At 41.7% G+C, this 24060-nt stretch overlaps 2 protein-coding genes across 3 annotated transcripts in view; one reads left to right on the top strand and one right to left on the bottom strand.

Moving 5' to 3' along the window:
• Positions 1-24060, bottom strand: part of LOC128684656 (uncharacterized) — a 126096-nt gene that overhangs the window by 40530 nt on the left and 61506 nt on the right. The window lies entirely within an intron of this gene.
• The window catches only part of LOC138855447 (uncharacterized), an 8274-nt gene continuing 4437 nt past the window's right edge, over positions 20224-24060 (top strand). The window contains exon 1 of the mRNA XM_070104815.1: positions 20224-20318. The gene's annotated coding sequence lies outside the window, so the exon portion shown is untranslated. The remainder of the gene's footprint in view (positions 20319-24060) is intronic.

Raw genomic sequence — 24060 nt, 5'->3', positions numbered from 1 at the left:
TATCCCACATAGTGTGGGTTAGGCTAGGTTAGTTTGGTATACTATAGGATAGTGTGGGATATGCTAGGATAGGCAGGGATAGCCTAGGATAGTGTGGGATAGTCTAGAATCGTGCAGAACAGGCTAGGATAGGAAGGGATAGCCTAGGATAGTGTTGGATAGGATATGGTAGGCTGGGGTAACCTAGGATTGTGTGGCGTAGGCTAAGATAGGCTGGGGTAGCCTAGGGTAGTGTGAGATAGGCTAGGATAGCCTAGAATAGTGGGATAGACCACGATAGCCTAGGATAATATGGGATAGGCTGGGATAGCCTAGGATAGTGTGGGATAGGTTAGGATAGGCAGGGATAGCCTAGGATAGGTTAGGACAGAGTAGGATAGGTAAGGATAGCTTATGATAGTGTTGGATAGGCTAAGATAGCCTATAATAGAGTGGAATGGGCTAGGATAGGCTAGGAGAGTGTGGGATAATCAAGAATTGTCTAGGATAGTGCAGGATAGGCTGGAATAGCCTAGGGAAGTGTGGGATAGGTTGGGATAGCCTAGTATAGTGTGGGATAGCCTAGAATTTTGTGGGATAGGACAGGAAGCCTAGGATAGTGTGGGATAGGCTAGGATTGCCTTGGAGAGTACTGGATATTCTAGGATAGGCTCTGATAGCCTAGGATAGTGTTAGATAGGCTAGGATAGTTTAGAATAGTGTGGGATAGGCTTGGATAGCCTAGAAGAGTGCAGGATAGGCTAGGATAGCCTACGGTAGCATGCAATATGCTCGGATAGGTTGGGATAGGCTAGGTTAAGCAGGGATAGCCTACGATAGTGTGGGATAGGTTAGGATAGTGTGGGATAATCTAGGATTCCCTAGGATAGGCTGGGATACCCTAGGATGGTGTGGGATAAGCTCTGATAATGTAGGATGCTGTGGAATAGACTGTGAGAGGCAGGGATAGCCTAAGATAGTGTTGGATAGGGTAGGATAGGTTGACATAGCCTAGGATTGTGTGGCATAGGCTAGGATACGCTAGGATAGCCTAGGATAGTGTGGGTTAGGCTAGGATACGCTGGGATAGCCTAGGAGAGTGTGGAATATTCTCGGATAGGTTGGGATAGCCTATGATATTGTGGGATAGGCTGGGAGTGTAGGATCGTGCAGGATAGGCTAGGATACATAGGACAATGTGGGATGTGCAAGGATAGGTTGGGATAACCTAGGATACTGTGGGATAGGCAGGAATAGCCTAGGATAGTCTGGGATAGGGTAGGATAGGCTACGATAGTGTGGGATAACCTAGGATAGGCTGGCATACCCATAGGATAGTGTGGGATAGGCTAGTATAGCCTAGGATAGTGTGAGGTATGCTAGGATAGCCTAGCTTAGTATGTAATAGGCTGGGATAGACTAGGATAGTGAGGAATAGGCTGGGGTAGCGTAGGATAGTATGGGAGAGGCAGGGATATCCTAGAATAGTGTGAGATAGCCTATGACAGTGTGGGATAGGCTAGGAATGTCTAGGATAGTGCAGGATAGGCTGCAATATCCTCGAATACTGTGGGATACGCTAGAATAGGCTGGGATAGCCCAAAATAACGTGGGATAGGCTAGGAGAGCATAGGATAGTGTGGGTTATGTAGGATCGCCAAGGATAGTGGGGGATACACCAGGATGTTTTAGAATAGCCTAAGATAGTGTGGGATAGGCTAGGATAGGGTGGCTTAGGCTGAGACAGACTAGGATAGTGTGGGATATGGTAGGATAGGCTGAGATAGCCTAGGATAGTGCAGGATAGGCTGGGATACCCTAGGATAATGATGGATGGAGTAGGATAGGCTGGGAAAGCCAAAGATAGTGGGATAGGCTCGGATAGCCTAGGATAATGCAGGATGGCCTAATATAGTGTGGGATAATCTAGGATTGCCTAGGATAGCCTGCGATAGGCTGAGATAGCCTAGGATAGTATTCCACACTACCCTAGGATAGTATGAGATAGGCTAGGATAACCTAGAACAGTGAGATAGGCTAGGATTGCCTGGGATAGTGCAGGATATTCTTAGTATAGGCTGATATAGCCTAGGGTAGTGAGGCTAGGATGGGCTGGGATAGCCCAGGATAGTGTGGAATAAGCTAGGATAGGCTGGGATATCCTATAATAGTGGTGGATAGCCTAGGATAGTGCAGGATAGGCTAGGATAGCGTAGGATAGTGTGCAATAATCTCGGATGGGTTGAGATAGCTTAGGATATTGGGATAATCTAGGATTGCCTAGGATAGTACAGGATAGGCTATGATAGGCTGGGATAGCCTAGGATATTGTGGGATAGGCTGGAAGTGTAGGATAGTGTGGGATATGCTAGGATACATAGGATAACCTGGGATGTGCTAGGATAGGTTGGGATAGCCTAAGATACTGTGGGATAGAGAAGCTTTTTCAGGGATGGGGTATGACAGGCTAGGATAGTGTGGGATATCCTAGGATCGTGCAGGACAGGCTAGGATAGGTCGGGATAGCCTACGATGGTGTCGGATAGGGTAGGATAGCTTAGGATTGTGTGGGATAGGCTGGGATAGCCTAGGATAGTGTGGGATAGGCATGGATTGCCTAGGATAATACTAGTGAAATAGGCTAGGGAAGAGCAGGATAGGTTGGGAATGTCTAGCATAGTGCAGGATAGGCTGGGACAGCCTAGGATAGTGCAGGATAGGCTGGGATAGCCTAGGATAGTATGGCATATGGTAGGATAGGTTTGGGTAGCTTAGGATAGTGTTGGATAGGCTAACATAGGCTAGAATAACCCAGGATAGTGTGGTATAAGCAATGGTAACCTAGGAGAGTGGGATAGGCTAGGATAAGTTGGATAGACATGGATGGTATGGGATAGGCTAGGAGAGGCAGGGATAGCCTAGGAGAGTGGTGGATAGGCTAGGATAGCCCAGGACAGTGTGGGATAGGCTAGGATAAGTTGGGATAGACTAAGATAGTGTAGGAGGCAGAGACATCCTAGGAAAGTAGTGGATAGCTTAGGACAGTGTGGGATGGGCTAAGATAGGTTGGGATAGCCTAGGATACTATGGGATAGGCTAGGATAGTCAGGGATAGCCTAGTATAGTGTTGAATAGGCTGGGATAACCTAAAATAATGGTGGATAAGCTTCGATAACCCATCATAGTGTGGGTTAGGCTAGTATAGGTGGGGATATGTTAGGATATGCTTAGATAGCCTAGGATAACCTAGGCTAATGCTGGATAGGCTGGGATAATCTAGGATAGTGTAGGATAGGCTGGAATGGCCTAGGATAGTGTGGGATAAGCTATGATAACCTAGGATAGTATGCGATAGGCTAGGATGAATTGGGATAGACTAAGATAGTGTGGGATAGGCTAGGAGAGGCAGGGATAGCCTAGTGTGGTGGTGGATAGGCTAGGAATGTGGCATTGGCTAACATTGGTTGGGATAGCCTAGATACTGCGGGATAGCCTAAGATACTCAGGGATAGGCTATCATAGTGTGGGTTAGGCTAGGATAAGTTGGGATAGGCTAGGGCAGTGTGGGTAGGCATGGGGTAGGCTTAGATAGCCTAGGAATGCTGGATAGGCTAGGATAGCCCTGGATAGTGTGGCATAGGCTAGGATAGTTGGGTTAACCTAGGATACTCTGGGAAAAGCTGTGATAGGCAGGGATAGCCTAGGATATTTTGGGATAGGCTAGGACAGATTTGGATAGATTAGGATAGCCTATAATAGTGAGAGAGAGGCTTGGATAGCATGTAATAGTGGGGGATTAGCTAGGAAAGCCTAGAATAGTGTGGGATAATCTAGGATAGTGTGGGATAGGCTAGGATTGCCTGGGATAGAGCAGGGTATTCTAGGATAGGCTAGGATAGCCTAGGATAGTGGGAGATAAGCTAAAATGGGCTGGGATAGCCTAGGATAGTGTAGGACAGGCTAGGAGAGCTGATAGCCTAGGATAGTACAGGATAAGCTAGGACAGGGTTGGATTGTGTGGGATAGGCTAGGATAGGTTGGAATAGCCTAGGATAGTGTGGGATAGGCTATGATAATCTAGGATAGTGTGGAACAGGCTAGGATAGGTTGAGTAAGCCTAGGATAGTGTGGGATAGGCTAGGATAGCATACGAGAGTGTGGGATATGCTGGGATAACCTAGGATTGTGCTGGATAGGCTAGGATAGGTTGGGATAGCCTAGGATAAGGTGGGATATGCTATGATAGGCAGGGATAGCTTAGGACAGTGTGGGATGGACTAAGATAGCTTAGAACAGTCTAGGATAGGCTAGGATAGTGTGATAAGCTATTATAGACTAGGATAGTGTGAGATAGGCTATTATAGCCAAGAATAGTGTAGGATATAATAGGACAGTTTGGAATAGTCTAAGATAGTGTGGGATAAACTATTACAAGCTAGAATAGAGCAGGATAGGCTGTGATAGCCTAGGATAGTGTGGGATAGGCTGGGATAGCTTAGGATAGTGCAGGCTATGCTAGGATATCCTAGGATAGTGTGGGATAGGCTGGAATAGCCTAAGATACTGTGGGCTAGGCTAGCATAGGCTAGGATAGTGTTGGAGAGGCTACGAGTGCGTGGGGTAATCTATGATCATCTATGATCTGCACGATCATAGGCTAGGAAAGGCAGGGATAGCCTAGGATAGTGTTGGATAGGCTAGGATAAGCTGGTATACCCTAGGATAGTGTGGGATAAGCTAGGGTAGGCAGGGACAGCCTAGGTTAGTGTGGGATAGGCTAGGACAGTGGGATAGGTTAGAATAGCCTATGATAGTGTGGGATAGGCTAGGATAGCCTAAAATAGTGTGGGATAATCAAGGATTTCATAGGATAGTGCAGGATATTCTAAGATAGGCGGGGATAGCCTAGGATAATAGTGGATAGGCTATGATAATCTAGGATAGTGTGGAACAGGCTAGGATAGGTTGAGTAAGCCTAGGATAGTGTGGGATAGGCTAGGATAGCCTACGAGAGTGTGGGATATGCTGGGATAACCTAGGATTGTTCTGGATAGGCTAGGATATGTTGGAATAGCCTAGGATAATGTGGGATATGCTATGATAGGCAGGGATAGCTTAGGACAGTGTGGGATGGACTAAGATAGCTTAGAACAGTCTAGGATAGGCTAGGATAGTGTGATAAGCTATTATAGACTAGGATAGTGTGAGATAGGCTATTATAGCCAAGAATAGTGTAGGATATAATAGGACAGTTTGGAATAGTCTAAGATAGTGTGGGATAGACTATTATAAGCTAGGATAGAGCAGGATAGGCTGTGATAGCCTAGGATAGTGTGGGATAGGCTGGGATAGCTTAGGATAGTGCAGGCTATGCTAGGATATCCTAGGATAGTGTGGGATAGGCTGGAATAGCCTAAGATACTGTGGGCTAGGCTAGCATAGGCTAGGATAGTGTTGGAGAGGCTACGAGTGCGTGGGGTAATCTATGATCATCTATGATCTGCACGATCATAGGCTAGGAAAGGCAGGGATATCCTAGGGTAGTGTTGGATAGGCTAGGATAGGCTGGGATACCCTAGGATACTGTGGGATAAGCTAGGGTAGGCAGGGACAGCCTAGGTTAGTGTGGGATAGGCTAGGACAGTGGGATAGGTTAGAATAGCCTATGATAGTGTGGGATAGGCTAGGATAGCCTAAAATAGTGTGGGATAATCAAGGATTTCATAGGATAGTGCAGGATATTCTAGGATAGGCGGGGATAGCCTAGGATAGTGTGAGATAGGATAAAATAGCTTAGAATATATTTGGCTGGGATAGCCTAGGACATTGTGGGATAGGCTAGGATAGGCCTGGAGATTGTAGGATACTGCAGGATAGGCTAGGATACATAGGATAATGTAGGATGTGTAAGGATAGATTGGGATAGCCTAGGATAGTTTGGGATAGGTTAGGATAGGCTACGATAGTGTGGTATAACCTTGGATCGTGCAGGACAGGCTAGGATAGGCAGGGATAGCCTACGATAGTGTTGAAAAGGGTAGGATAAGCTAGGATTGTGTGGGATAGGCTGGGATTCCCTAGGATAGTGTGGGATAGGCTTAGATAGTCAGGATAGTGTGGGATAGGCTAGGATAGCCTAGCATAGTATGGAATAGGCTGGGATAGCCTAGGATAGTGTGTGGAATAGGCTACGATAGCCTAGAATAGTGTGATTAGGCTAGGATAGCCTAGAATAGTGTGGGATAGTCTAGGAATTCCTAGGATAGTGCAGGATAGGCTGCGATAGCCCCGGAGCGTGTGGGATAGGCTAGGATAGCCTAGGATAGCGTGGGATAGGCTAGGAGAGCCTAGGATAATGTGGGATATATAGGATAGCCTAGGATATTGGGGGATACACCAGGATATTTTAGAATAGCCTAAGATAGTGTGGAATAGGCTAGGATAGAGTGGGTTAGGCTGAGACAGCCTAGGACAGTGTGGGATAGGCTAGGATAGGCTGAGATAGCCTAGGATAGTTCAGGACAGGTTGGAATAGCCTAGGATAATGATGGATGGGGTAGAATAGGCTGGGAAAGCCTAGGATAGTGGGATAGGCTAGGATGGGCTCGGATAGCCTAGGATAGTGCAGGATAGGCTGGTGTAGTGTGGAATAAACTAGGATTGCCTAGGATAGTGCAGGATTGGCTGGGATAGCCTGCGATAGGCTGGGATAGCCTAAGATAGTATCTCACAATATTTTAGGATAGCCTAGGATAGTATGGGATAGGCTAGGATAGCCTAGGACAGTGTGGGATAGGCTAGGATTGCATGGGATAGTGCAGGAAATTCTAGGATGGGCTGGTATAGTCTGTGATAGTGCAGGATAGGCTAGGATAGCGTAGGATAATGTGCAATATTCTTGGATAGGTTGGGATAGCTTAGAATATTGTGGGATAGGCTAGGAAAGGCTGGGAGAGTGTAGGACAGTACATGATAAGCTAGGATACATAGGATAATGTCGGATGTGCTAGGATAGATTAGGATAGCCTAGGATACTGTGGGATAGAGAAGCATTGGCAGAGATAGCCCATTATAATCTGGGATAGGGTAGGATAGGCTACGATAGTGTGGGATAACCTAGGATCGTGCAGGACAGGTTATGATAGGCAGGAATAGCCTACGAAATGTGGGATAACCTAGGATCGTGCAGGACAGGCCAGGATAGGCAGGGATAGCCTACGATAGTGTTGAATAGGGCAGGATAACCTAGGATTGTGTGGGATAGGCTAGAATAGGCTTAGAAACCCTAGAATAGTGGGATAGGCTAGGATAGTGTGGGGTAGGCTAGGATAGCCTAGACAGTATAGGATAGGCTGGGATAGCCTAGGATATTGTGGGATAGGCATGGATAGTGTAGGATAATACTAGTGGGATAGGCTAGGAAAGAGTGGGATATGCTGGGATAGCCTAGGATAGTGTAGGATTCTCTAGGATAGGCTGGGACAGCCTAGGATAGCACAGGATACGCTGGGACAGTCTTGGATTGTGCAGGATAGCCTAGGATAGTGGAATATGGTAGGATAGGTTGGGATAGCCTAGGATAGTGTTGGATAGGCTACCATAGGCTGGAATAACCTAGGATAACGTGGGATAGCCTAGGATAGTGTGGGATAAGCTAGGAAAACGTAGGAGAGTGGAATAGGCTAGGATAAGTTGGGATAGACTAGGATAGTGTGGGACAGGCTACGAGAGGCAGGGATAGTCTAATATACTGTTGGATAGGCTAAGATAGGTTGGGATAGCCTAGGATGCTGTCGGAAAGGCTATGAAACTAAGGGGTAGCCTAGGATAGTGTGGGACATGCTAGGATAGGCTGGGATAGCCTAAAATAGTGGTGGAGAAGCTTCGATAGCTTATCATATTGTGGGATAGGCTAGGATAGGTTGGGATAGGCTAGGATTGCTTGGAATAGGCTCTAGAATAGGCTTAGATTAGTATAGTGCTGGATAGGCTAGGATACCCTAGGATAGTGTGAGACAACATAGTATAGGTTGAGTTAGCCTATGATAGTGATGGATAGGTTAACATAGGCTGGGATAACCTGGGATAGTGTAGGATAGGTTAGGATAGGATGGGATAGTGTGGTATAAGCTAGGATAGTGTGCGATAGGCTAGGATAAGTTGGGATAGACTAGGATAGTGGGATATGCTAGGAGAGGCAGGGATATCCTAGGATAGTGGTGGATAGCTTAGGACTTTGGGATAGGCTAAGATAGGTTGGGATAGCCTAGGATACTGTGGGATAGGCTAGGATAGCCAGGGATAGTTTACCATAGTGAGGGATAGGCTAGGATAGCCAGGGATAGTTTACCATAGTGAGGGATAGGCTAGGATAGGCTGGGATAGCCTAAAATAGTGGTCGATAAGCTTCGATAGCCTATCATAGTGTGATATAGGCTAGGATAGGTTTGGATAGGCAAGGACAGTGTGGGATATGCTTAGATAGCTTAGGATGATGCTGGGTAGGCTAGGGCAGGTTGTGTTAGCCTAGGATGATGCTGGATAGGCTAGGACAGGTTGGGTTAGCCTAGGACAGTGTTCGATAGGCTAACATAGGCTGGGATAACCTAGGATAGTGTAGGATAGGCTGGGATAACCTAGGATAGTGTAGGATAGGCTGGGATAACCTAGGATAGTGTGGGATAAAGTAGGATAACCTAGGATAGTGTGCGATAGGCTAGAATAAGTTGGGATAGACTAGCATAGTGTGGGATAGGCTAGGAGAGGCAGGGATATCCTAGGATAGTGGTGGATAGGCTAGGATAGCCTAGGACAGTGGGATTGGCTAGGATAGGTTGGGATAGCCTAAGATACCGGGGGATAGCATAGGACAGTCAGGGATAGCCTATCATAGAGTGGGATAGGCTAAGATAGGTTGGGATAAGCTAGAATAATGTGGGTATGCAGAGGGTAGGATACATAGCCTAGGATAGTGCTGGAAAGGCTAGGATAGGCTAGGCTAGTGTGGGATAGGCTAGGATAGCTTGGGTTAGCCTAGGATACTCTGAGATAAGCTGTGATAGGCATGGATAGCCTAGGATATTGTGGAATAGGCTCGGATAGATTGGGATAGGTTAGGATACCCTATGATAGTGATAGATAGGCTAGGATAGCCTATAATAGTGTGGGATGAGCTAGGAAAGCCTAGAATAGGGTGGGATAATCTAGGATTGCCAGGATAGTGCAGAATAGGCTAGGATAGGCTGGGATAGCCTAGGATAGTGTGTGATAGGGTACTATAGGCTGGGACAGCCTATGGTACTGTGTAAAAGGCTTGGATAGCCTAGGATAGTGTGGGATAGGCTAGGATTGCCTGGGATAGTGCAGGATATTTTAGGAAAGCCTGAGATAGCTTAGGATAGTGTAAGATAGCCTATCATAGTTTGGGATAGGCTAGGATAGGCTGGGATAAGCTAGGATAGTGTGGGATAGCCTAGGATTGTATGGGACAGGCTAGGATAGGTTGGGATAGCCTAGAATAGTGTGGGATAGGCTAGAATAAGCAGGGGTAGCCTAGGATAGTGGGATAGGCTAGTATAGTGTGGAAAGTGTGGAATCTAATTTTGCCTAGGACAGTGCAGGATAGGCTGTGATAGCCTAGCATATTGTGGGATAGGCTAGGATAGTGTAGGATAGGCTGGGATAGTGTGGGATAGGCTAGGACAGGCAGGGATAGCCTAGGATAGTGTGGGATGGGCTACGACAGGCTATGATCGAGTGGGATAGGCTAGGATAGCCTAGGATAGTGTGGGATTGGCTAGGATTGCCTAGAGTATAAAAGGCCCCATGAGTCTTCGGTGACATCATTCGGCAATGACATTATATATATATATATATATATATATATATATATATATATATATATATATATATATATATATATATATATATATATATATATATAATGTAAAAACAGTTGTCCATAGTTTGATGTCATTTCCTGGATACCACACATCAACGCACGACACTGAGATTATACAAGAATCAAGGCATGAATTTAAAATTTAAGCTTCCAAAATTCATATGATAGCATGAGATAATGGTGTCATTGTTGTCAAAGGAACAGAAGGGACAGTACAGCAATTTTCCTTGTATTCTACCTACACTTCAACTGGTTACCTATATTTGTATTCTACAGCAGAGAATAGTAGAAGACATCATTAGGATCCACTTCAGTCACTCTCCTTTAGTCTAGAGTAAACTAGAGGTTCTTCAAAAACAAAATGACGTACCAAAGCACAGGCTCATTCAGAATGTGTCTACCCACTGCAATAGGACAAAATATTAAATCACAAATATGAAAAAACTACAATACATTGTTTAGAAAACAGACACCCATACCATCATTTCATTGAATTAACGAGAAGAATATTGCTAAGATCTCTCTTTGTCGAATATATTTCACCAAACAGCTAAACGTCAGTGAAAGAAATTGTCTTGTCTCAGAAATAATATCTCATGGACAATATTGGAAACGTTTCATAAACAAAGCTTTGAGTAATCCAAGATTTTAAAACTTGGGCATCATAATCAACTCTCAAACAGTTGTACCACTTACTACAACATGATACTCAGCAACGGATGACTCATGTAAAACAAACATGAAAACAGAAACTCGGGAACTCAAGAATTCAGGGAACGCAGCTGGTTTGCTAGCAGCATAAAGCAGTATTTAGTGTGGTAAAGAAAATCAGGATGATGTAACAATGATTGAAAAACTGATCAGTTTTATTTTGATGAATGTACCGAAAAATTTGTAGCCAGCATTTCCAAAAACAGCACTCCACAAATATCTGTTTCAACATCATTTTCCAATTCGCAAAAAAACAGCATCCAACAACAAATACGTGTTATCACAAATATAAAAAAACTGAACTAGACAAATATATGGCACTGGTGATATGATCTTAGGAAGAAAATGGTTTTTCCATATTGAGCAAAACTAACCAGTAAATATTTGAGTTAACCTTCTACATATCCCACAACCTCAGTTTGATAATTTTAGGTATCATTGAAGGGGTACCTGTATATATATATATATATATATATATATATATTATATATGTACATATATAATATATATATATACACGTATATATATTATATATGTATATATATAATATATATATATACACGTATATATATTATATATGTATATATATAATATATATATATATATGTAATATATATATATATATTATATAAAAATATATATATATATAATATATATATATACGTATATATATATATATATATATATATATATATATATATATATATATATATATATATATATATATATATGTCGTGCCGAATAGGCAGAATTTGCGATCTTGGCTTAAATAGCAATGCTCATCTTGCCATATAGGACAAGCGAAAATTTGTGTATGCAATAATTTCACCAAAATCATTCTGAACCTAACGAAAAAAATATATTTCACTGTGTTTGTTTAGTATTAAATTATTGTAAACAAATCTAAAATATATATAGTTGTGTTAGGCTAAAATAAATTGTTCTTGTTATAACAAGGTTAGGTAAGTTTTCTAAGATTCTTTTGGTACAAAATTAATTTTTTTTTACATTAACATTAATGAAAAAAATATATCTTTAAACGTATAAGAGAAAATTTTAGAAAGGACTTAATTATAAATGAGTTCTTGCTAATTGACCAGTTTTACGTATTCGGCACGACATATATATATATATATATATATATATATATATATATATATATATATATATATATATATATATATATATATATGTCGTGCCGAATAGGCAGAACTTGCGATCTTGGCTTAAATAGCAACGCTCATCTTGCCATATAGGACAAGTGAAAATTTGTATATGCAATAATTTCGCCAAAATCGATCTGAACCTAACGAAAAAAATATATTTCACTGAGTTTGTTTAGTATTAAATTATTGTAAACAAATCTAAAATATATTTAGTTGGGTTAGGCTAAAATAAATTGCGCTTGTTATAATAAGGTTAGGTAAGTTTTCTAAGTTCCTTTTGGTGCAAAATTATAAATTTTTACATAAACATTAATGAAAAAAATATATCTTCAAACGTATAAGAGAAAATTTTAGAAAGGACTTAATTTTAAATGAGTTCTTGCTAATTGACCAGTTTTACATATTCGGCACGACATATATATATATATATATATATATATATATATATATATATATATATATATGTCGTGCCTAATAGGCAGAACTTGCGATTCTGGCTTAAATAGCAACGCTCATCTTGCCATATAGGACAAGGGAAAATTTGTGTATGCAATAATTTCGCCAAAATACCTAACGAAAAAAATATATTTCACTGTTTGTTTAGTATTAAATTACTGTAAACGTTTTAAAAATATATTTAGTAGGATTAGGCTAAAATAACTTGCGCTTGTTAGAATACGGTTAGTTATCATTATTGAGGAAACGTTTCGCCACATAGTGGCTTCATCAGTCCATGCAAAGGATAAATTTGAAGAACAGGAGGACGAGGTAATCAGTCCCTCAACCTTGAGTCGATGTGGTCAGTCCATCAATCTTGAATAGAATACGGCATATGAGCGGAGAAGCAGCTTATAAACCGTATGGCAGGAGAGGTGCAGCAGTCGTAGGTGGTGTCACATTTGTTCATTGTGGAAGTAGGTCGTGCCCAAGGGTTAGGCAAGCGAAGAATTCCCAAGTATTAAGATCCCAAGAAGTTGCAGTGTCTGACAGGATTGTAGATGAATGGTTCAGAGAACCGACACGTTGTTAAATTAGACACATGTGCAACTCTTGGGTATCTTTATAGTTGCACATGTGTCTAATTTAACAACGTGTCGGTTCCTTGAACCATTCATCTACAAGGTTAGGTAAGTTTTCTAAGATTCTTTTGGTGCAAAATTAAAAATTTTTACTTTAACATTAATGAAAAAAAATTATCTTTAAAAGTATAAGAGAAATTTTTAGAAAGGACTTAATTTTAAATGAGTTCTTGCTAAATGACCAGTTTTACATATTCGGCACGACATTTTATATATATATATATATATATATATATATATATATATATATATATATATATATATATATATATATATACCTTTGAAGAGTTTCGGGAGTTTATCTACTCTCTGAGCCCGGCCATGGGCCAGTTTCCTCTTGAAGGCTTCTACACTTGTTCCAGCAGTGTTTCTGATATCTTCTGGTAAGATGTTGAAAAGTCTGGGACCCCGGATGTTGATAGTGTTCCCTTATTGTCCCCACCGCACCCCTGCTCCTCACTGGGTTTATTTTACACTTCCTCCCATATCTCTCACTCCAGTATGTTGTTATGGCAGTGTGCAGATTTGGGACCAAGCCCTCGAGTACCTTCCAGGTATATATTATCATGTACCTCTCTCTCCTCCGCCCCAATGAGTACATGTTCAAGACTTGTAGGCGTTCCCAGTAGTTTAGGTGCTTTACTGGTTCAATGTGAGCCGTAAACGATCTCTGTATTTGTTCCAGCTCCAATATTTCTCCTGCCTTGAACGGGGCCGTCAGCACTGAGCAATATTCTAAGTGAGGGAGCACTTGCGATTTGGAGAGTGTCACCATCGGCATTATTTCCCTTGTTTTGAAAGTTCTCAATACCCACCCCGTCATCTTCCTGGCTGTCGTGATCTTTGTCTTGTTACGGTCTTTAAAATTATTATTATAATCAAAAAGAAGCGCTAAGCCACGGTCTTTAAAAGAAAGGTCCGCTGACATAATTATTCCGTTCCTTACGTTCTATTTGGTGACCCTCTGGAGTTTTGTACATAGTGCTCCTTTTGAGTTGTTCATTCTTTCCATACCCAAGCAGCTGGAACTTATCACCAATGAACGTCATGTTGTTCTCCACTGCCCACTGGAAAACCCTGTTTATGTCTTCCTGTACTTTTTCAGTGTCCCCTATCGTAATGACTTTCATGCTTATTTTAGTGTCATCTGCAAATGATGATACAAAAGTGTGCTGGGTGGTTTTGTCTATGTCTGCTATGAGGATGAGGAACAGCAGAGGTGCCAGGACAGTGCCTTGGGGCACTGAGCTTTTGACCTCACTGATGCTGGATCTTCCCCTGTTCACTACTACTTTTTGTGTTGTGTGTGTTAGGAAACCGAAAATCCATCTGCCTACCTTCCCCGTAATGCCCATGGCCTTTATTTTGTGCGCTCTCACTCCATGATCGCATTTGTCAAACGCCTTTACAAAATCTGTGTAAATCACATCTGCGTTTTGGTCGTCTTCCAGTGCCTCCGTAATTCTGTCATAATGGTTCAACATCTGTGACAGACATGATCGTCCTGCTCTAAAACCATGCTGGTTCGGGTTATGTTGGCTGTGCTGGTCCATGAAATTTGTAACCTGCCGTCTCATCACTCTTTCGAAGATTTTTATGATTTGAGAGGTTAGGGCTACTGGTCTGTAATTTTTATGCAAAGGAGCTATGTCTGCACTCTTTAAGGCCTCCGGTATTTCACCTAGATCTAAGCTCTTTCTCCAAAGAATACTGAGGGCTTGTGCTAGTGGTACTTTGCACTTCTTTATAAATAGAGCATTCCATGAATCTGGTCCAGGTGCTGAGTGAGTGGGCATGTTTTCCAATTCTTTTTCAAAATCCATGGGTTTTGTACTAATGTCAGTTAGTTGGTCTGTGCGGCCTTCTTCTGGAGTGAAAAATATTTCTGTCATTTAGTGGGTTGCTGAACACCGACTCATACTGTTCTTTTGGGATTTCACTCATTTCCTGTTCGTCGTCAGTATACGAGTCTCCTCTCAGTAGTGGTCCAATTCTACAGGTAGTTCTTAGCTTGGATTTTGCGTAGGAATAGAAACATTTTGGGTTTCTTGCAATATCCTGTATGGCCTTTTGTTCCCTTTGTACTTCTTCTGTGAGGTATGTACTTCTGTGAAGTTTTTGCTCTAATTCAGTGATATTTATTCTGTTGTAGCATATTTGTGTTTTTAAGGAGTTCAGTAACCCGTTATATATATATATATATATATATATATATATATATATATATATATATATATATATATATATATATATATGGCATCTCTGCCAGAAAGAGGCTGTGGGTTTGTGGTTTTGGCATACTATCATCAACAGGCTGGCGTGTGAATACCTGCAGCTCATTTTAGAGTGGCAAGAAGACCCTACATTTCATTTCTTCCATTAGACTCAAGAAAAGTGGAGTGCCAGTAAGGGAGGATACATAACGGTCATCTAATGGTTGGAGGGGGCAGTGAGGGGAGGTGGTCAACATGCGTGTTTACCCCCCTCCTTTCCCTAAACACACGCACACACCATGCAGACTTGTTTCGATGACAGTGTTTGTTCACCTTGAATGTATGGTGCTGAGAGTATGGATGTGTTGTTTATAGTGCAGGGGGGCGGTATATAGTGTATAGTGTCGTGTCATGTATAATGAGGTGTCGTTTATTGCAGAGAGTGGACAACTCTGCGAGGCCTGCCTCCCCAGATCATCACCCCTCCTCCACTACTACTTCATCCTCATCACTCCTCTAACCACCTACACCTCCTCCCTATCCCGCCTTCCACGAGTACTTGAGACCGCCAACCAGATCTAGGCCTACGCTCTCCTCCACCCCTAATATGAACAACCCAGGGTATGTACCTCCACCAATACGTGCCATTCTCCCTTCAGCCCAAGCTCACCACACAGACTGAGGTGTGGCAGATGATGCAGCTAGCTAGCCACAAAGCCAGGGAAGCAGTGCTCCTAACAATGAAAGAAGAGACATGTCAGGTGTGTGGAGGGTTTAGGGCACTCAACAGTAATGGCCTTATACATGCACACAATGGGTGTGCTGGATCACACATGGTCCCTGAAGAGAGTAGCCCACAGCCTCCACAGGCAGATGAAAGTTCAAATGGTAACCTCCTCAGTTGCGGAAGATCTGATGGCATTCAAATCCATTGCTAGCAGTACCCTATCTCACATTCCCAAGGCGGCTCGTCCATATGCGGCTGGGAAATTCACAAATTTTCTTAAGCAGGTGAATGAAGGTTCCACCAACTTGGAAGCCCGAGGAACCATTAAAGCATCGCACAACCTACTCCTGTTCGGCAATGTCTGTCTTGCAGTTCTTGAAAGACGCGGCAAACTGCTAACCACATCAGTCATCAAGGCAGTGCACAACTACCCAAGAACAGTTAATTGTGTCTCTCTGCCCCATCATCGCAGAAATCACAGAGGTAGACCCAAGAAAAGAGATGTGGTCTTGCCAGCCGTTCAGGCTCGGTTCCCCAGTCTTTTTCCCTTTATTTCAACTGGATACAAGAAACCCTCAATTCTTTTTTTTGGCGAACATGAAATTCCCTCATTAGAGGATGTTCAGCAGGGTGACCCATTCACTCCACTTCTCTTCTGCTTGGCAGTACGATAACTAACCTCCAGCCTACACAGCTTGCTCAACATCTGATACTTGGATGATGGGACTCTGGCAGGTACTGAAGAGTCCCTGCTAGAGGACCTACTGTATATATCTTCTCACAAGATTCACTTACTTCCTGAGGTGCGCACCCTCTATTGACAACCCAACACTCAACGAATATGACTTACTCCTGAGATCAATCTTTAAGAAAGCACTGAATCTGTCACTGGAAGTTCGGTGCGACTGGGAAATATAGGGGTGCGCAAGGCAATGCAGGTAGCTTTACCTGCATTTCTGTCCTCGTGTTTGGCTTCCAGTAGACTAGTAGTCAAGGAGATTGCCCCCAAACGCTTGAGGGGTACAGTAGGAGCTCAAAACCCCAGGTTCATTGAAGCAGCCGTGAGGTGGGACACCCTTGCAGACTCCTCCAGTAGACCAGCTCCTCCCGAAGAGCACAAACAAGTCTCACTGGGACAAACCGATCATGGAAAATCGCCAACACAATGTTCACCAACGCTTCAGGGAAGGACAAAGCTCGTCTCCTAGTGGTGAAGGCACCACATTCAGATTTCCTTTTAGTTGTTCCCAATTCCTCTCTGGGCACTCAACTCGACCCACAGGTAATTCGGACTGATGTTGCTCTTCGCCTAGCCGCCCCATACTCACCGAACATAGGTGTATTTGCGACAGGTCGACGACTGATCATGGTCTCGTGTGTCACACGTCAGAAGGGAAGTATGCTAGACATGATGAAGTCAACGACATCATAAAGAGAAGCCTCGCCACAGCCCGTTGCCCAGCTGAACGGAAACCTCAAGTTCAGAGGTCTGACGGATGTCAAAAGCATCTTGATGGAGCCACTATGCTACCCTGGAAGAATGGTAAGCAGATTGCCTGGGACTACACCTGTGCCGCCACATTGACGGACACCTACTTGTCATGCTCTGAAGTTGAAGGGGGTGGAGCTGCCAGCTACAGGGAGACCCAGAAGACCTGCAAATATGAAGGCCTTCCCAGTAGGGTCGGAGACCCTTGGAGCACGGGGCAAGTGTGCTTTAAAGTTCCTCAAAGAGCTTGGTGAAAAACTCGTCACAGAAACCATGGATCACAGTGCGGCCAGCTTCCTCTTTCAGATAGAGTTGTGATCCAGAGGGGAAATGCCTGCAGCATTCTGGGCATGCGGCCCACCACCGGGGAGCTGGACGAAGTATTCGAGATATAACTCTGAGATGTTATATATGTTGTTCTACTCCCTATTGTATTTTTTGTCAATATATTTTTCTTTAAGTAAAATCTACTTAGAATGTAGAACATAGGGGGTGATAGGAGAAGACAATATTCACACAGTTCCAAGGAGAACCTGAGATTTCCCTGAAGCAAGTTTATTCTTTGCTCTGAGGATGTCACAGGAAAATATATTTACATTTTTTTCCCAGATTTTTTGGAAACTTAAATTCACATATCACTTATTATTAATCATCATGAGTAATACAGCACGAGAATGTTGAGTACTGAGGTGTCGTAACTATTTATGTATATCCTTGTTAATTTCTTATTCTTAGAAAAACATTCTGGGACAATACCTGAGGGACCAGTCACTTCCTGTTCTCAATATAATTTCGCAGAATATGCGTTTCTGTCAAAGTATTTCCTTTTCGTTAGGAATAGTTTTACCTGTCAAGCGGATTTAGTATGGATGTCCACTCTCGCCATTCCTCTCCAGCTTATGTAGGGTGTCCCGTAGCTCGTTCGCTAGGGTACTCGGCTCACACACTGAGGTCCGGAGTTCGAATCTCCGGTACGTCTGGAAAACATTAGGGACGTGTTTACGTAAGACACCTGCTGTCCCTGTTCACCCATCAGTTTAAATTGGGCACCTGAGTGTTTGTCGACTGATGTTGGCCGCATCCTGGGACAAAACTGACGTAATTTGCCCGAAATGCTCTGCATAACAAGGGGCTTTCTATATAGTAGTATGTCATTGGTGTCAGCTAGATCTGTATACCTTGTACATGTACTTGTAGAAATAAATGTTGTAGACATACATTAATGATACGTTATGTAGCGCCTAAGATAGAGCCAAACAATATAACTTATTCTCTGTAAAATTATAATAAATTTAATAAAAATTACAAAAAATGTGAAACTCAAGAAATAACAATTAATAAGATATATAGACCTAAGGATGTATGATGGGAGTTTACTTAAATCCATATTTTAGAGACTTATTCTTGACAGGTGACATGAAAACTTAATGACCGTCGTGTAGTCGATAGGCTATAAGCTAGGCTATAAGCTTCATTAACCAACCATAAGCACTGATCTTCATATTTTGAACAGTATAATGTATATATCAGATCAATGTTTCGATTATGTATCTGAAACACTGTCTTGGATTCCAGTTATCCTTATGTTAACTATACAAAAATTATTTTTATTTTTTGCAGCTTCAATAACTAAATCCTTTTCATTTTGAGACAAACTAATTTATACTATCGTTGACCTATATATGATCTCAAAACCCTTTTCGGTCTTCTATTTTTATTTAAAAAGAGCCTGAGACAAGACCAACTACAAAGTTAAGCTCACTTTTCCTTGTTCAATACCAATTTTAGTTCGTAAAAAAATACATGTTTAGGGAAGATATTGTGGACTAGTAGTTAACAAGTTTGTATGTATAGTTTAGCTTTAAGTGTTTCATTCTATTTTCTACTTTAGCATTTTATTCTTTGTATTTCATCGAAACTCAAACTGGATAAGACCTGGGCCGGGACAGCACTGGCGAACCCACTACTTACTACTACAAACTTACATGTTCGCTTATATCCGGATAAAGGATAAATCTTTTCATCTAGTGTTAGGTGTTTTATAATCTATTTTCCAGATTTTTTTGTTGAAGTTCCATGATAAGCAGCTATTCTTCACGACAAGCTGATAAGCACTGTGCTTGTATATAAAGGAACGTCAACTTGGCGATCATAACTATACGGGTAAGTTCTCTATGATTCCAACAATAATAATAACTTGGTTTCCGTTTTTCTTTTAATATGATGTTAAGTATTAATTCATATAACATGCAGGAATCAAAGAATTTTTCCTGAAGGATACTGGCTGAAGTTTTCGTTAAATTAGGGTCCTTGTTAATCCATGTCTTAAAATGATGTACTCAGTTGCATTTTTATCCAAATAGTATAGTTTCTGCTAACTTGAGATTCAAGGACATTTTATTTATCAGTCATCATGTACATCACTTTAGTTACGATGTTTGAAGTTTATCTTTATTCTTCGAGTTTTTACCTGACACTGAAGAAGGCCGTCATCTGGCTACAGTCTACGTTTATCACTAAATAACATATTTACATAACACGAAGAGTAGGGGATCCAGATAATCCCATGTGATATTAGAAACGGTGTTCTGTTTTGGTGTTATGTTTTAACACTGTATCTTGTTGTTGTAGTTAGAATTTAACCAGTCTTTAAAGACTATAAAGTCTATAAAGTCTATAAATACCGTCGTCGTGTGCTGTAACTGACATCTTTCATTACAAAATAATTGCCTTTCTTATCCGAAGTTACAGTTAAATTGTTAACGCAATAGCGATTTCGTCCCAGTGATATATACAGTTCCTTTTAGTTGATTTGGTATGCACCAAGGGCCAGGAGGGAAGGGATTGCTTCGTATTGGAATGTACTAGGAAATGAGTGTTCGCTTACTGCTTTCTAAACTGACCACTCGGAATATCATCCTTTACAAAACATTTGCTATATAAAATGTGCGTAATCCACTCCCGCGACAGTGCGGAGCCAGCCTCCGTCTACTGCGGCCAGCGTCCTAGTCTGTGTCTGTGGTGAACAGCTCTCTGGTACTGCTGGTGTACAGGTTAGTATTTAGTGGTTAATGTCCCAGTGTTTGGAGAAGATAACAAACATAGAATATGAAGCACTGTGAGCTTCATGTTTTCCACTGATAACCTTATTACACGACAAAGATAAACTTAATGTAAGCCGAGATATATTGACACAAGGAGTATAAATGGAGGAAATAATAAGAGAACATTAGGGCAACTATCTCACATAGCTTGTTCCAAACAGGCAATAATAATTTTTATATGAAAATTATCTTTTCGCACACACACACACATATTTTTTTTCAACAAGTCGGCCGTCTCCCACCGAGGCAGGGTGGCCCAAAAAACAAAGAAAATCCCCAAAAAGAAAATACTTTCATCATTCAACACTTTCACCACACTTTATCACTGTTTTTGCAGAGGTACTCAGAATACAACAGTTTAGAAGCATATACGTATAAAGATACACAACATATCCCTCCAAACTGCCAATATCCCAAACCCCTCCTTTAAAGTGCAGGCATTGTACTTCCCATTTCCAGGACTCAAGTCCGACTATATGAAAATAACCGGTTTCCCTGAATCCCTTCACTAAATATTACTCTGCTCACACTCCAACAGATCGTCAGGTCCCAAGTATCATTCGTCTCCATTCACTCCTAACACGCTCACGCACGCTTGCTGGAAGCCCAAGCCCCTCGCCCACAAAACCTCCTTTACCCCCTCTCTCCAACCCTTTCGAGGACGACCCCTACCCCGCCTTCCTTCCCCTATAGATTTATATGCTTTCCATTCTCTCTAAATGACCAAACCACCTCAACAACCCCTCTTCTGCCCTCTGACTAATACTTTTATTAGCTCCACACCTTCTCCTAATTTCCACACTCCGAATTTTCTGCATAATATTTACACCACACATTGCCCTTGGACATGACATCTCCACTGCCTCCAACCGTCTCCTCGCTGCTGCATTTACCACCCAAGCTTCACATCCATATGAGAGTGTTGGTACTACTATACTTTCATACATTCCCTTCTTTGCCTCCATAGATAACGTTTTTTGACTCCACATATACCTCAACGCACCACTCACCTTTTTTCCCTCATCAATTCTATGATTAACCTCATCCTTCATAAATCCATCCGCCGACACGTCAACTCCCAAGTATCTGAAAACATTCACTTCTTCCATACTCCTCCTCCCCAATCTGATATCCAGTTTTTCTTTATCTAAATCATTTGATACCCTCATCACCTTACTCTTTCCTATGTTCAACTTTCTACCTTTACACACATTCCCAAACTCATCCACTAACCTTTGCAATTTTTCTTTAGAATCTCCCATAAGCACAGTATCATCAGCAAAAAGTAACTGTGTCAATTCCCATTTTGAATTTGATTCCCCATAATTTAATCCCACCCCTCTCCCGAACACCCTAGCATTTACTTCTTTTACAACCCCATCTATAAATATATTAAACAACCATGGTGACATTACACATCCCTGTCTAAGACCTACTTTTACCGGGAGGTAGTCTCCCTCTCTTCTACACACCCTAACCTAAGCCTCACTATCCTCATAAAAACTCTTTACAGCATTTAGTAACTTACCACCTATTCCATATACTTGCAACATCTGCCACATTGCTCCTCTATCCACTTTATCATATGCCTTTTCTAAATCCATAAATGCAATAAAAACTTCCCTACCTTTATCTAAATACTGTTCACATATATGCTTCAATGTAAACACTTGATCTACACATCCCCTACCCACTCTGAAACCTCCTTGCTCATCCGTAATCCTACATTCTGTCTTACCTCTAATTCTTTCAATTATAACCCTACCGTATACTTTTCCTGGTATACTCAGTAAACTTATTCCTCTATAATTTTTACAATCTCTTTTGTCCCCTTTCCCTTTATATAAAGGGACTATACATGCTCTCTGCCAATTCCTAGGTACCTTCCCCTCTTTAATACATTTATTAAACAAAAGTACCAACCACTCCAACACTATATCCCCCCTGCTTTTAACATTTCTGTCATGATTCCATCAGTTCCAGCTGCTTTACCCCCTTTCATTTTACGTAATGCCTCACGTACCTCCACCACACTTACATTCTGCTCTTCTTCACTCCTAAAAGATGGTATACCTCCCTGGCCAGTGCATGAAATTACCGCCTCCCTTTCTTCCTCAACATTTAAAAGTTCCTCAAAATATTCTCGCCATCTACCTAATACCTCCCTCTCCCTATCTACTAACTCCCCTACTCTGTTTTTAACTGACAAATCCATACTTTCCCTAGGCTTTCTTAATTTGTTTAACTCACTCCAAATTTTTTTCTTATTTTCATTAAAATTTCTTGACAGTGCCTCTCCCACTCTATCATCTGCTCTCCTTTTGCACTCTCACCACTCTCTTCACCTTTTACTCTCCATATACTCTGTTCTTCTTATAACACTTCTACTTTGTAAAAACCTCTCATAAGCTACCTTTTTCTCTTTTATCACACCCTTTACTTCATCATTCCATCAATCACTCCTCTTTCCTCCTGCCCCCACCCTCCTATAACCACAAACTTCTGCCCCACATTCTAATACTGCATTTTTAAAACTATTCCAACCCTCTTCAGCCCCCCCACTACTCATCTTTGCACTAGCCCACCTTTCTGCCAATAGTCGCTTGTATCTCACCCGAACTTCCTCCTCCCTCAGTTTATACGCTTTCACCTCCCTCTTACTTGTTGTTGCCACGTTCCTCTTTTCCCATCTACCTCTTACTCTAACTGTAGCTACAACTAAATAATGATCCAATATATCAGTTGCCCCTCTATAAACATGTACATCCTGGAGCCTACCCATCAACCTTTTATCCACCAATATATAATTTAACAAATTACTTTCATTACGTGCTACATCATACCTTGTATATTTATTTATCTTCTTTTTCATAAAATATGTATTACTTATTACCAAATTTCTTTCTACACATAGCTCAATTAAAGGCTCCCCATTTACATTTACCCCTGGCACCCCAAATTTACCTTCTACTCCCTCCATAACATTTTTACCCACTTTAGCATTGAAATCCCCAACTACTATTACTCTCACACTTGATTCAAAACTCCCCACGCATTCACTCAACATTTCCCAAAATCTCTCTCTCTCCTCTACACTTCTCTCTTCTCCAGGTGCATACACGCTTACTATAACCCACTTTTCACATCCAATCTTTATTTTACTCCACATAATCCTTGAATCAATACATTTATAGTCCCTCTTTTCCTGCCATAGCTTATCCTTCAACATTATTGCTACTCCTTCATTAGCTCTAACTCTATTTGAAATCCCTGACCTAATCCCATTTATTCCTCTCCATTGAAACTCTCCCACACCCTTCAGCTTTGTTTCACTTAAAGCCAGGACATCCAGCTTCTTCTCATTCATAACATCCACAATCATCTCTTTCTTATCATCTGCACAACATCCACGCACATTCAGACTTCCCACTTTGACAATTTTCTTCTTCTTATTCTTTTTAGTAATCTTTACAGGAAAAGGGGTTACTAGCCCATTGTTCCCGGCATTTTAGTTGACTTTTACAACACGCATGGCTTACGGAGGAAAGATTCTTATTCCACTTCCCCATGGATATAAAAGGAAAAGTAATAAGACCAAGAACTATTAAGATAAAATCAAAGAAAACTCAGATGAGTGTGTATAAATAAACGTGTACATGTATGTGTAGTGTGACCTAAGTGTAAGTAGAAG

The sequence above is a fragment of the Cherax quadricarinatus genome, chromosome 5 (genome assembly GCF_038502225.1).
Source record: "Cherax quadricarinatus isolate ZL_2023a chromosome 5, ASM3850222v1, whole genome shotgun sequence".
Lineage (NCBI taxonomy): Eukaryota > Metazoa > Arthropoda > Malacostraca > Decapoda > Parastacidae > Cherax > Cherax quadricarinatus.
Note: the sequence above shows the minus strand (reverse complement) of the source record. Positions and strands in the feature narration are given on the sequence as shown.